General features: G+C 34.2%; 1 non-coding gene across 1 annotated transcript; it reads left to right on the top strand.

Annotated features, from left to right (window-relative positions):
- The first annotated feature begins 14,054 nt into the window (after positions 1-14,054).
- LOC112799094 (small nucleolar RNA Z221/R21b) lies at positions 14,055-14,140 on the top strand. The gene has a single exon (XR_003200679.1). It is a non-coding gene; the product is annotated as a small nucleolar RNA Z221/R21b (small nucleolar RNA).
- Positions 14,141-15,315: the final 1,175 nt, after the last annotated feature.

The raw sequence follows: 15,315 nt of genomic DNA, 5'->3' as shown, positions 1-15,315 counted from the left end.
GCCAACTTTGAGCACATCTTGTAAAAAAGTTAGCATACATTAGATAGTAAATCAAAATCTCATTAAAGTAGGTACAAACTATGTTAAGTCATGTGTGCAAAATCTCATTAAACTGGGTACAAACTATGATGAGTAAGGTGTGCAAACTCTCATTAAAGTGAGTGCAAACTATTTGATTCATGCGTGCAAAAAATAATTACATTGGATGCAAACTGTGCTGAGTAAAATGTTCAAAATCTGATTAAAGTAGGTGCAAAATGTCTTATTCATGTGTGCAAAATTACAAAGATAGTCTCATGTTTAATGTTCATACAATATTATAATGTTCTCTAACTGCTAACTGATGACAAGTCATCATATACCCATTTTTCAAGCTAATTTCACTTGTTTTGTTAGTCTTTATGCACTTTCTTGCTTCTTAAGTAAGTGATTTGGAGTGAAAATGCACAACTTCTTTAAATCAAGCAACCACCATGAAATTAATGTTAATCCATGAGGTTTAAGCTAATTTTAATTGAATTTTAATTGATTTATAAGCCTCTTGAATTTAGTGATACTTTGAGTGGTTGCTTTGGTTTATTGTAGGTGAAGAAAAGGAAAAAAGGAAAAAGCGTAGCCTAAGGAAGTGTGGCCCAAGGAAAAGAAAGTGTGGTCAAAGAGAGAAGAAGTGTGGCGCACAACATGAGGAGAGGCAAGCATTGCCCTCCACAAGGGCACACTGCCCTCTAGGAGGGCAACATAAGGGAACTAAGCTAAGAAGGCAACTCTGCCCTGCCCACTACAAGGGCAGAGCACAAATTGGTGCCTTGGAATCAAGAGGAATAAAATGTTGCCCTGCCCTCCACAAGGGCAGTATCGGGCTCACCAAGGGAGAAATTCAAAGGAAATTGTCTCCAAATGCTTGCCACAAGAGTTGAACACGGGACCATGTGGAAGCTAGGACTTAAGACCCATTACCGTGCCAAGAAACCAAGGAAAAAGATGTAGCGTGTGCGTCCGCCCAGGTTCGAACACGGGACTGCATTTTGGAAACACTGCCCTGCCCTCCGCGAGGGCAGGGCAGCATTTGGTTGGTGCACAACTCTGGCGCACCAAGAAGTGAATCTGGCGCACCGTGGCACATTCCTGGCAGCACCAGCGCGCACCAAACACGATCCTGGCAGCACCAAATTTTCCTGTCCTGCCCTCCGCGAGGGCAGGGCAGCATTCTGCGCATCACAGCTCGATCCTGGCGCATCACAGCTCGATCCTGGCAGCACCAAGCACGCACCGTGGCACATTCTGGCGCACCAATTTTTCCTGCCCTGCCCTCGGCGCGGGCAGGGCAGCGTTTTGCGCACCAACATGCACCAAGCCGCACCAACATGCACCAAATCCTGCCCTGCCCTTCACAAGGGCATGGCAGCCTCCTGGGAGCTACCATTTTGGGCCGAAAAATTCAATTAAAATTCCAATTAAATTCTTTTCTTCACCAAATCAAAAGCCCATCCAAATCCCAAAATCCAAGAATAGAAAGTGTATAAATAGGAGCTAGTTTGATGTAATTAAAAACTTTTTTTTGACTTACCTTTGGCTTAGCTTTTGAATTTGGCACTTTTCTTTGAGCTTTGAATTTCTTGTAATTGTTCTTGAGAGACTTGACCGAGAGTTCAGAGGATTAAGGGAGAATTGATTGATCTCCTTCCTCGTGTTTACTCGGGCAATTCCCCTCTTCTCTTTCTGAGTTTTGGGTGTGTGAAATTGAGGAAATTCTGTCTCAATTCCCATCTAAAATCTCTTTAAATCCTTTTATGCACAATTGAATTTCATTTTTTGTTCCTCTACTGCTTCTTCTTTAATTTTCTGTCAATTGCTTTGATAACTCGGATCTGGGAAGGAAATTGAGTTTTAGGCTCTGCTACCTAAGCTCTTGAGTCCTGAGATCACAATTTACTTGGGTTCTCCTGTGAACCTTGCTGCACTTTACTTTAATTTCTGTTTAAGCTTTCATTGCTTCTAATTCAATTCCTGCTCTAGTCATTGTGGCAATTCAATTCTTCTTTGTTTATAGTCTGCAATCCCAGTCCTCAAATCCCTTTTATATTCAAGCAATTTACATTTCTTGCACTTTAAGTTCTACATTTCTTGCACTTTAAGTTTCAGTCATTTACTTTCTTGTTCTTTAAGATTCAGCAAGTTTACTTTCCTGTTCTTTAATTTACTGCAATTTCCCCTTCTCCCTTTACATTTCAAGCAATTTATATTCTGTTAAATACAACCCACTCAACCAAAACTTGATTCGCTTGACTAAATCAACCACTAAACTAAAATTGCTCAATCCTTCAATCCCTGTGGGATCGACCTCACTCATGTGAGTTATTATTACTTGATGCGACCCGATACACTTGCCGGTGAGTTTTCTGTTGGATCGTTTTCCACACATCAAGTTTTTGGCGCCGTTGCTGGGGATTGAAATAGATTGACAATGATTAAGTGAAGTGGAGGTCTAGATTAAGCACTTTTTCTTTATCTTTTTACTAACATACTAACTGTTTGAGAAATTGCCTCTATCAATTCGCTAACAGTTTATTTTAACTAACTTCATTTAATTCTCAAGTGTGCTGCCGTTTATTCCTCCTGTTTGATCGCATGCCACAGGAAATCAAGTTTCTACAAACAAGGAGTATCATGACATGAAGCCACCACTCATTACACTCATCAAGAACAATTGTTCTTATGATGGAAATCCATCGGAGGATCCTCAACAGCACATATCTACTTTCCTGAGAACTTGTAATGCGGTCAAAACCAATGGTCCAGATCATGACACTTACAAGATCCTGTTATTTCCTTTCTCATTAAAGGGTGAAGCTGCACAATGGTTTGAAACTTTTCCCCAAGGAAGTATCACTAGTTGGGATGATTTGGTCACCAAATTTCTGGCCAAATTCACCTCATCCAGACAGATCATCCAGCTGAAAGAAGAGGAACATCTATTCACACAAGGGGACGAAGAACCATTCTTCAAGGCTTGGGAAAGATACAAGAAAGCAACTGATAAAGTGGGTTTCCGAGCTTTCTATGAAGGATTAACCCCAGAAACAAGGAAAGCAGTGGACTGCTTCTCAGATGGCCTACTCAAAGCAACAACAACTGCCCAAGGAATTGCAGACTTCAATGACAAAGGAGTCAACAACCAACATCCATATGAGAAACCACAAAATGCAATCTCAGAAAAAGAAGTGGCAAATATTGATGGGGTGAACGCGTTCAAGGACCAAAACAGACAAATGCACCATCAACCACAGCAAAACATGGAGCTGTCTGCTGCAGTGAATGCCAAATTTCCACCATGGAGACCTCATTCTTATCTGAGAATGAGAGAGACTCAACATCAAGAACAAGGAAGTTTCCACCAGGACAATTCCATGACCACAACCAATCAACATCACCCACCCACTAATACCACCCAAAGCCAATACTCACAACACAGACACTCCCAGACTCATCTCAACTGGAGAAGGAATGAGTACCAAAATCACAAACCAAGGGACTTCAATTATAACAACCCCAACTTCACAAACCAACAAAAACACCATTACATCAATAACAACCATCACATGCCACCATTACACCCACCCTTCCAACCTTTAACATCTCATAACCAACCAATCTCACAAGACTCTCGGAGAATCACAAACTTGGAGATCCTAATAGAGAGAATGATGAAACACCAAGAAGAAACAACAAGGAACCAAGAGATGTTAATCAAAGGAATTGAAGAGCAGATAGCTCAACTGGCGAAGTATTTTGCAGAAATGGGTGAGAAGAGGGCAAATACTTTCACCAGAGCCATTGAAGACAAACTGGTTAACAACGAAGATGCTACAAAGAAAGAAGGATGGAAAAAGATTATGGAAGACAATGAGAAAATACTGGACAAAGGAAGTACCAGCCAAGAAGAACACAACAAGGAATTCTTTCAAGGAGAAACAGACAATAGAACTAAAGAAAAACAGAAAGCCCCCACTGGAAAATTTTCACCAGGGGATCGAGTGATGATCAATATTCAACCCTTGAAGGTGTCCCCACAGTTGCCTGAGCACTACATTGTGACTAAGATCCTTCCACAAGAATTTATAGAGGTCATCAAAGAGGAAACCGGAAGGAAGTTCACAGTAAAGAAAGACAAGCTAAGGCACTGTGATTTTCAACCTCCATGATCAGTAGAACAGAAGATGTCAAGCTAGTGACAATAAAAGAGCGCTTGTTGGGAGGCAACCCAACCTGAGGTAGTTTTCTTTTTCATAAGCTTTTTTTAATAAAAATGTTGAATAATTGGTATGCATTGCAACGAGCTAAGTTTGGTGTTGCACACTAAAACAATTTGAGGGAGAATGAAAACTTCTAAGTTTGGTGTTCCACCAAAAATATCATTTAAGAACATGTTCTCACCTCTTGCATGATTCTAGCTCCAAGCAATCAAACATTATTCAACTGTTGAATTGTTTTCTAGCTTTAATTTCATTAACCTTTAGCAAGGATACATGGTTTCAAATATGGTTGACTTGTTGCATCTGAGGCAGTGGCAAACAATTAAGTTTGGTGTCCCTACACCAAAAATCAATCCTGAAACCACACTCAGTTTATGCATACTAACCATATAATTAAAGGCTTGAGAAGCAAGCAACTTTGGGGATTATGCAGGACATGAGTCAACAATTGAAGACATTATGCATCTTAACTCAAAGAGAACACAACAGAAGGAAAAATCAAAGGGCTGCAACTTCAAAGGTTGTATCTAAACTTGATCCTTGCTGCTGTGAAATGTTTTGAATCTGGAAACCATTGTATGTCTTGCTAAAGTGTTTATCTAGTTGCAAGTGAAATTGTTTGTTAAAAATGCTAAGTCTGCATAATGCTTGTTATCCATCACTTAGATTTAAAAATTGTTTTGTTTCCCATATGCTTAAATAAAAGAGTTTGGTTTGAATTGAAAAGTGAAATATCCAATGTTGCATAAGTATGAATGGAAGTTGGTGGTGGTATATGTGTTTGATTAAATACATAACTCATGAAATAATTGTTGCATAATATCATTCTCATTCAATTGTGAGTTAGCTTGCTATTACAAAGACTCTTCTCAAGAATGAAAAAGCCCTTGGTAACAAAAACAGAAAGAAAAGGGAAAGAAAAAGCCAAAAGGGCAAGAAAAACAAAGAATAAAGGTTGGACACCAATAGCTTGAACCTTAGGACATATGCCTGTGGTGTTCTTGTACTAAGATCTGCTTGGATGAGTAAATTCTAAGGGGTATTTTAAAACCCGGTCACTTAGATCAACTGATTTGGGATGGCCAATTGAAAATCCACAATAAAGAGCAACTTAGATACAGAACATTTAGTTATCCAAAGAGATGCTGGGCATCAATGATCCTAGGGAGAATTAGTGAGCCATGTGTCTGTGGTGGAAAGATGTTGAGTAAAAAGAAAAAGAAAATAAAGCCAAAGGCTAATACTGCAACATTTTACACCAAACCTCTAAAAGAATAATAAGCTTGTTAAGCATTGTAAGCCAAGAAAAGTTAGCAAGGGAGTAATTAAAAAGTGAGTCTTATAACAGCAAGGTTAGCAAGCCTTTGAAGAAAGATGTGTATTATGTAGCAGCAACAATAAGTGAGTTGTCATTGTCTGCATAAAGACTCCATAAATCAAGTTCTGCTATATGCCTAATAAGGATATGTGTTCTTTTCTTATTCATGTCATTTACTCTTATTTTTGATGCTTGCTTGGGGACAAGCAAGATTTAAGTTTGGTGTTGTGATGACAAGTCATCATATACCCATTTTTCAAGCTAATTTCACTTGTTTTGTTAGTCTTTATGCACTTTCTTGCTTCTTAAGTAAGTGATTTGGAGTGAAAATGCACAACTTCTTTAAATCAAGCAACCACCATGAAATTAATGTTAATCCATGAGGTTTAAGCTAATTTTAATTGAATTTTAATTGATTTATAAGCCTCTTGAATTTAGTGATACTTTGAGTGGTTGCTTTGGTTTATTGTAGGTGAAGAAAAGGAAAAAAGGAAAAAGCGTAGCCTAAGGAAGTGTGGCCCAAGGAAAAGAAAGTGTGGTCAAAGAGAGAAGAAGTGTGGCGCACAACATGAGGAGAGGCAAGCATTGCCCTCCACAAGGGCACACTGCCCTCTAGGAGGGCAACATAAGGGAACTAAGCTAAGAAGGCAACTCTGCCCTGCCCACTACAAGGGCAGAGCACAAATTGGTGCCTTGGAATCAAGAGGAATAAAATGTTGCCCTGCCCTCCACAAGGGCAGTATCGGGCTCACCAAGGGAGAAATTCAAAGGAAATTGTCTCCAAATGCTTGCCACAAGAGTTGAACACGGGACCATGTGGAAGCTAGGACTTAAGACCCATTACCGTGCCAAGAAACCAAGGAAAAAGATGTAGCGTGTGCGTCCGCCCAGGTTCGAACACGGGACTGCATTTTGGAAACACTGCCCTGCCCTCCGCGAGGGCAGGGCAGCATTTGGTTGGTGCACAACTCTGGCGCACCAAGAAGTGAATCTGGCGCACCGTGGCACATTCCTGGCAGCACCAGCGCGCACCAAACACGATCCTGGCAGCACCAAATTTTCCTGCCCTGCCCTCCGCGAGGGCAGGGCAGCATTCTGCGCATCACAGCTCGATCCTGGCAGCACCAAGCATGCACCGTGGCACATTCTGGCGCACCAATTTTTCCTGCCCTGCCCTCGGCGCGGGCAGGGCAGCGTTTTGCGCACCAACATGCACCAAGCCGCACCAACATGCACCAAATCCTGCCCTGCCCTCCACAAGGGCAGGGCAGCCTCCTGGGAGCTACCATTTTGGGCCGAAAAATTCAATTAAAATTCCAATTAAATTCTTTTCTTCACCAAATCAAAAGCCCATCCAAATCCCAAAATCCAAGAATAGAAAGTGTATAAATAGGAGCTAGTTTGATGTAATTAAAAACTTTTTTTTGACTTACCTTTGGCTTAACTTTTGAATTTGGCACTTTTCTTTGAGCTTTGAATTTCTTGTAATTGTTCTTGAGAGACTTGACCGAGAGTTCAGAGGATTAAGGGAGAATTGATTGATCTCCTTCCTCGTGTTTACTCGGGCAATTTCCCTCTTCTCTTTCTGAGTTTTGGGTGTGTGAAATTGAGGAAATTCTGTCTCAATTCCCATCTAAAATCTCTTTAAATCCTTTTATGCACAATTGAATTTCATTTTCTGTTCCTCTACTGCTTCTTCTTTAATTTTCTGTCAATTGCTTTGATAACTCGGATCTGGGAAGGAAATTGAGTTTTAGGCTCTGCTACCTAAACTCTTGAGTCCTGAGATCACAATTTACTTGGGTTCTCCTGTGAACCTTGCTGCACTTTACTTTAATTTCTGTTTAAGCTTTCATTGCTTCTAATTCAATTCCTGCTCTACTCATTGTGGCAATTCAATTCTTCTTTGTTTATAGTCTGCAATCCCAGTCCTCAAATCCCTTTTATATTCAAGCAATTTACATTTCTTGCACTTTAAGTTTCCGCAATTTACATTTCTTGCACTTTAAGTTTCAGTCATTTACTTTCTTGTTCTTTAAGATTCAGCAAGTTTACTTTCCTGTTCTTTAATTTACTGCAATTTCCCCTTCTCCCTTTACATTTCAAGCAATTTATATTCTGTTAAATACAACCCACTCAACCAAAACTTGATTCGCTTGACTAAATCAACCACTAAACTAAAATTGCTCAATCCTTCAATCCCTGTGGGATCGACCTCACTCATGTGAGTTATTATTACTTGATGCGACCCGATACACTTGCCGGTGAGTTTTGTGTTGGATCGTTTTCCACATTTGTAAAGTTAGAATACAACTTTTTGTCAAAAAATAGCATACCTTTTTGAATCTCATAACTACTCATCATGAGTCATAAGATCATAAGAAACATGTCATAGTACTAAGTACTAAATATTAATTTCTTCCCCTATATATATATACTAAATATTAATTTCTTCCCTTTTATATATATATCTCCAAATATTTGTTTGTCCATCCCTCTATTGATTGCACTTTTTTACTTTAGTTACTTTTAGACTTTTATGGAACTAACTGTACAAAAGAGAATGCAAAATAAGACCCTACAACAACAGACCGCATTTGAATGCATCATAAACCCAACCAAAACAAAACAACTACATAAAACACAACACTACCTATTAACTAGCTTAGCCTCACTTTCCTAATCCTTGAAAATTATGTAGCTCCAACCCCAAGAAAATCATAGAACATGTTTACTGTTATAGAACAATTACAAATTTGATGCTTCTACTTCTACTTCAGGTTCTTAGCAGTTAAGGTTAGATCAGTTTCATTGAGCATGCATCTTGTTTTATTATCTATTTTCCTTTCTTATTTATTTCTATACTTATTTCATATAAATTAATAAATTATTATTTTGTTAGGAGACCAAACTAGGTGAAATATAAAAGACAACAACAGTACATAACTTAAATTACACTGAAAAATCAAAACAACAAACAAGAAACACTAACATTTTTTATATTTTCTGTCTTAGTCACTTCATCAAACAGTTGTTTTGTGTTAATTGTGGATTGTTGTATTATGAAAATCAAAATCGAATAAGGTATAATTTGGATTCTGTACATTCAATTTAAACTCTATTATGAAAAATAAAAATAGCATGCTTTGCGAGCTCAGAAATTCATTATCATAATCATCATTGTGTTCATTGATGCACTATGAAAATCATTATGAAATTAGAAGAGGGAGAAATTGCTTACTTCAATATGATGTTCTTCTAATACTGATTCCATCATTGACATAGAGCAAGAGAATAAAATTCTGAGTTGTTTTGCAGTTGAGAAGGAATGAGCGACAGAGAAAATTTTTTTATCCAAGAGTAAAAGGTGAAGCTTCAAGCTTTGTCAACGAAACTGCGATCGTAGAAGAGCGTGGCTAGTTCTTTGGAGAGGAGCGTGAGAGAAAGCCATTTGTGATAGCACGTGAGAAAAAGTCGTTTGTGATAGCACGTGAGACCGTCCTGGTATAAAAACGCATGCTGGCTGAATGATGGTTAGATCTTGATATATTTGCTGGTCTCTGAGAGTTTCCGACTTCAAGCTTTGTCAACAAAACTGCGATCGTAGAAGAGCGTGGCTAGTTCCTTGGAGAGGAGCATAAGAGAAAGCTGTTTGTAATAGCACGTGAGAAAAAACCGTTTGTGATAGCGCGTGAGACAGTCCTGGTATAAAAACACATGCTGGCTGAATGATTGTTAGATCTTGATATATTTACTGGTTCTTGAGAATTTCCGTTAATTTATAGATATAGTAAAATTTTTAACTAAAAAAAAAAACTTAGAAGTCTCTAATAAATTTGACAATATAATATCTTTTGTTAGGTTAGAAATTGATGATTTGTGGTAAATTAAAATAATTATAAAAATATTTTTAAATTTGATGTAAGAAGCTATGTTGTTTATAAATTTATCTTGATATATTATAGGAGTAGACCTAAATTAAAATTCACATTGTGAAAAAATTTTATAAAACAGTTCAAATATATGAATAATCACCCAAATAGACAATATATCGTTATATTACAATTTGAAAAACTTAACAGTTTTGACCATAAGTACTTCCTTTTTCCTATATTATTTTTCATCATATATATATATATATATATATATATATATATATATATATATGTGTGTGTTGTCTTATAAAAGTATTTTTTTTATTAGGATTGAAGAGAGTTTCAAATGTCAATAATGGAACCATACTTTAAGAGTAATTACTTAAATTAACTCCTAAAATTTTTAATATTAAACATTTTAGTCTTCAAAATTTCAAAATACATAAAATAATTTTTGACATTTATCTATATTAAATAATACAATTTTCTTTTAATTTGATTTAAAGATTGAAGTATAAAATAGACCTCAAAGAATTTAAAATATTTTAAAATAGTCTTTGAAATATTTTAAAAATTTTAACACAATCATTTTTATTAAACAGGTCAAATTAAAGAGACTGTATTATCTAACAGAAGTAGACGTTAGAAACTCTTTTATATATATTAAAATTTGAGGAACTAAAGTATCCAATATTAAAAAATTTCAAAAGCTGATATGAGTAATTATTCTAATTTTTTATTAATGGAGAATTTTTACAGGTGCAAGAATTTAAAACAAGGTACCTGCGCAATAATTTTATTTTTAGAAAAAAGTTTAAAATCAATTTATATAAAAATTATTTATTAAAATAATAACTTGTAGGCTTTCTCAAGGAGTTTTAAGTTCAAATTAAAACGTCACTCTACTGTTGCATTCCCAAACATATTAATTAGAAGAAAATTTCTTAAAAGTAATAGAATATAAACTAATTACCAACCTCAAAGAGATTCTACATATTTATTTAAATGTGTGTTGTTTCTTGACACATAAAATTTCACATGTTTTTTAATGGCACTTTCTTCTGCTGGAATGATTTTATGTCACAATTGAAACAGTTAAAGAAGTTTAGACCGAATATGACTGGTGGTACTGTGGTTGCAAATATGAGTTATGTGTTATATCTTTTGGAGAAGAAAATTTTGAGTTTTCGCTTAAGTGTATGAACGTGAATCCAATTCATAAATCTAAAAAGAGAATGCGATTAGTAAGACATGTTATTTTAATGTATGAACCTATACATACATTTATGTTGGTATAAAATATAACTTACAATTGTTGATGAGACTAGCGTTGTCTCATTAATATTGTTTGAACATGAGGTTCGAAATTTTTTTTAAAAAAGAGCTTAAATAAAATGTGTCGTTCTATATTTAAAAATATTTGTATCTAAAGTATAAATGAGTCAAATATCATTAATTTTAATATACTATAATAATTAATAGATTTGTTTGATTTTGTGAAAGAGTTTGAGTGCATATATCTTTTCTGAAGAAATATGTGTATTTAGAGACAAATAAACTTATACTTTTTAATTAAGATAAATGTCAAAGTGTAAAATATCAAATTCCTATTAACCATGCACATATATATCATGGGAATAGGTCTTGTTAAGATTATGCTTTGATTTTGAAATTAAAAAAAAAACAAGTTTAATGTATTTTTTGTTGGTTAATGTATTTTTTGTCACATATTTAAAGAATAATTCCGATACGACAAATTTTTGTGATACATCTAAGTCATTAAAGGTACCATTAATATAATTCACAATTTTTTATACCTTAATAATGTTCAATTTTTTGTTATTATTTTTAATAATATATCATTAATTTTTAGCTATTACTTAAAATATTATTATTATTATTATTTATGAATTTTTTATTTTATACTGCTGTTTGATATTCGTATAGATGATAAAAAATATAAATTTATTTTATATAAATTAATTATATTTATGAAAAATTGTATTTAAAAATATATTTCAATATAAATACAATAAAATTAACATTATGTGTATTGTACGGATACATACTATGGTTAATATTGGCAACACCAAAAATAAAATTTGCAGGTTTCGTTGACGTTTATTCAAACGCATCTGTCAAGGGGGTTGAAATATCAAACCCATTCTCACATGTTCACTATGATATTTTTGGCCTTTGTGGTCCTTAATCCTTATGTTAGCTGTGAATAAAATAATTCACTAATTTGCACTGTTTTGAGCGGATTTGAGCTAAGAAAATTATAAATGAAATGAACAAAACTGCAATTTGGAAGGGGAAGAAGAATAATTCCACCATTGATCGCACTTATAATCATGGTAGGGAGACAAACATAATCCATATATAATAAATGACTTTTTTACAAAACTTATTTCTTTACGTAAATGTGCAAATCTGTTTCTTGTTACGTTTATGTGCAAAACGGATTTATATGTAAACCGTGACAACCCACCACGATTTCTAAACATGCGTAAACCGTGGGAGGTCACCACGGATTAGGAGCAAAAATTTGTAAGAGAAAACCGTGGTAGGTCACCACGGTTTACGAAGGAAATTTGGCAAGCATAAACCGTGGTAAGTCACCACGGTTTATGAGGAAAGTGGCTTACACATAAAACCCGGTAACCCACCGCGGTTTATGTGTGTACCTATATAAGTAATCTTGTCTAAATTTTTGTTAACAAAGTAATTATTTAATATAGAAAATCCAAACATAACATTTATTTTTTTCCAAAGATAGTACTACTATATACATTTTTTCACAAAAATCCTGTAATTAAATATTTTGTTAGTACACTTTGTATCATGTTACATTAAAAATAATAAAAAAAATTAACAATAAGGTATTAAACATATATATAGGATAGCATGTTACCAAAAATAGTATAAAGGATATAACAATATAATATAAGCTATAGCATGATCACCAAAAAATAATATGGGCATGAGTAATGGCAGAAAAATACAGAATCAAGAGTACAGAATTAAGTTTGGGAAATTGAATCTATTCAAGATCACCTTCAGGGTTAGGTGCTGGATTGTTGTGGATAATCTTAATGCTAATAACTCCATTAGAATCAAGAGCAGTAGCTGCAAGTTCAGGCTCAAGTTATAGATCATAATTCTTTGGTGCTTATTATAACTATTGTTCATTATAATTACTAATAGTACAATATATGCCATATATATTGCTATGTATTACTATATACTATTTTTTTATATGGTTTCGAATTGAGATTATTATTTTATTTTTTTATTTTTACTTTACAGATGAAGATTTACATTTTAAGATTTTTCTTAGTTCTGTACTCTTGATTCTGTATTTTTCTACCATTACTCATGCTCATATTATTTTTTGGTGATCATGCTATAGCTTATATTATATTGTTATATCCTTTATACTATTTTTGGTAACATACTATCCTATATATATGTTTAATACCTTATTGTTAATTTTTTTATTATTTTTAATGTAACATGATACAAAGTGTACTAACAAAATATTTAATTACAGGATTTTTGTGAAAAAATATATATAGTAGTACTATCTTTGGAAAAAAATAAATGTTATGTTTGGATTTTCTATATTAAATAATTACTTTGTTAACAAAAATTTAGACAAGATTACTTATATAGGTACACACATAAACCGCGGTGGGTTACCGGGTTTTATGTGTAAGCCACTTTCCTCATAAATCGTGGTGACTTACCACGGTTTATGCTTGTCAAATTTCCTTCATAAACCGTGGTGACCTACCACGGTTTTCTCTTACAAATTTTTGCTCCTTATCCGTGGTGACCTCCCACGGTTTACGCATGTTTAGAAACCGTGGTGGGTTGCCACAGTTTACATATAAATCCGTTTTGCACATAAACGTATCAAGAAACAGATTTGCACATTTACGTAAAAAAAATTTTCCTTTTTATTTATTTAAGTAAATTGCCCTTAATTTCATATACTTAGGTATCACAACAGACGGGTTTTTTTTTTTTTTTTCAATACTTGGTGCATCCACTAAGATTTAAACCCAATACAGCGTATTAAAAAGCACATGATTTATCATCTAAGCTAACTGTCAGCTGCGCAGCATCTCTTAAATAGAATTTTGATTTGCAATGAATTAATATTTGATTCCTTAAACTAGGAGGTACCATGAAAAAAGAAACATGCCAAACAAAAAAAACAACGTAAACAAGTGCCAAGGCTCGTTCAGAAGACCAAAAACAAAAATTAGGCCTCAAAATTCAAACCCCAAAGCCTATAATCCATTTGCCCGTTCCAAAATAAAGTAACCCTCCTGACCCAAAAAAGGTTACCCTAATACAGCTATGCTTGCCATCATCTGAAGCTCAAGTCTTGCGCCGCATAGATAGTCAAATACTCCTCTTTCTTTTCAATTCTCTCTCTATTCCCCCTTATTATAAAGATCCCGCAACTACATTATTTTTTCTCTCGACCTCACTCTTTTTTCACCATTCTCTCTCGTAACATACATGATTTTTTTTACTCTTCTCTATCTTTGTTTCGCTCTTGAAATTTTGTGTTTGCATTGATAATTGAATTTTTGTGGGCTGTGATGAGTATTAGAGAAAGTCATGCACCACTCTGATGATTAAGTGTTGATAAGTTTCTCATACCCATTAAATCTGAGCCCTCTTTTCTATACAAAACATTATTTTCCTTTTTTTCTGTTCGATTTTATTGTCATATCTGTTGCAATATGTGTTGTGGACATGTTTAATCAAATTGGAAGAAGGGACCAAGTGATGGGGGTTATGTGACCCTAACCATGATGCGGACCGTACAGCTTATATGGCTTCTGGGGACAAAATTCTGGTTTCTGATGGTTCCTTCTTCTCTTTCAATCTAATTGTTTTTTATTATGTTGTGAATGTATTTCTATTGTTTAAGATAAAACCACATTATAAGTATTTTGTTCTTCGTTTCATTTTCAGTTATACGGCATTGCCTTTACATAACAGTTTTCAGTTATTAGCCTATTTTGTTCTCCTATTTCGCTAATGAATTAAACATTTTAAGTATTTTTTTCCAAAAGATTAAGATTTTACAATATTCAATAATATTACGTTTACTCCCTAATATATATAGAATGATATTTTAGGGGGAAAAAACAGAATATTAGACACCAGGAAAAGAGAATTCCTTTTATATAATGTATAAACTGAAGGAAAATTCTATAAAAGGTCTTGTGTGCTATTGAACTTAATTACTTAAGTACTATTGATTTGTTAGATCAATATTCTAAATGAGTTCTTTTATTAATGTATTCAGTACTTTAGTTTTAGACAAAATTTAATTATCAAATTAGTTTTAACATTTATTTTATTAGATAAATTAATAAGCGATTGATTTTTGCTAAAAATTTTTAATTAATTAATTTTTATCACTATTTAATAGTACCTGAAGTTGCCACTAAAATTAGTCCTTCTATCATAATTAAATGATGTGTCATGTTGAACGGTTAGTGCCATGATATCTTACGTGTGATTTTTTTGAAATAAAAAAATTCAATACAATAAGGTGGAACATCAACGTCTCAATAGAAAAGTACTAAGATAAAATAAATTAGTACTAAGATAAAATAAATTAATTCTTAATCATCTTTGGCAAAAGCAATCAATAATCCAAAAGATCAAAATCACTTGCAACACCTAATCACGATTGACCCCTGAACTATGTAAACTTACGGTCACGATTGACTCCTGAACTATGTAAACTTACAGTCATTCATTCAGTTCTATATCAACTAGTTTGATAATGCTGCTAACACAAAGCACAAATAAAAATGATTGTTTGTTAATTTTCCTT

The sequence above is a fragment of the Arachis hypogaea genome, chromosome 4 (genome assembly GCF_003086295.3).
Source record: "Arachis hypogaea cultivar Tifrunner chromosome 4, arahy.Tifrunner.gnm2.J5K5, whole genome shotgun sequence".
NCBI classification, from domain to species: Eukaryota; Viridiplantae; Streptophyta; class Magnoliopsida; order Fabales; family Fabaceae; genus Arachis; species Arachis hypogaea.
The sequence above is the reverse complement of the archived record's forward strand: the minus strand, read 5'-3'. Positions and strand labels throughout refer to the sequence as shown.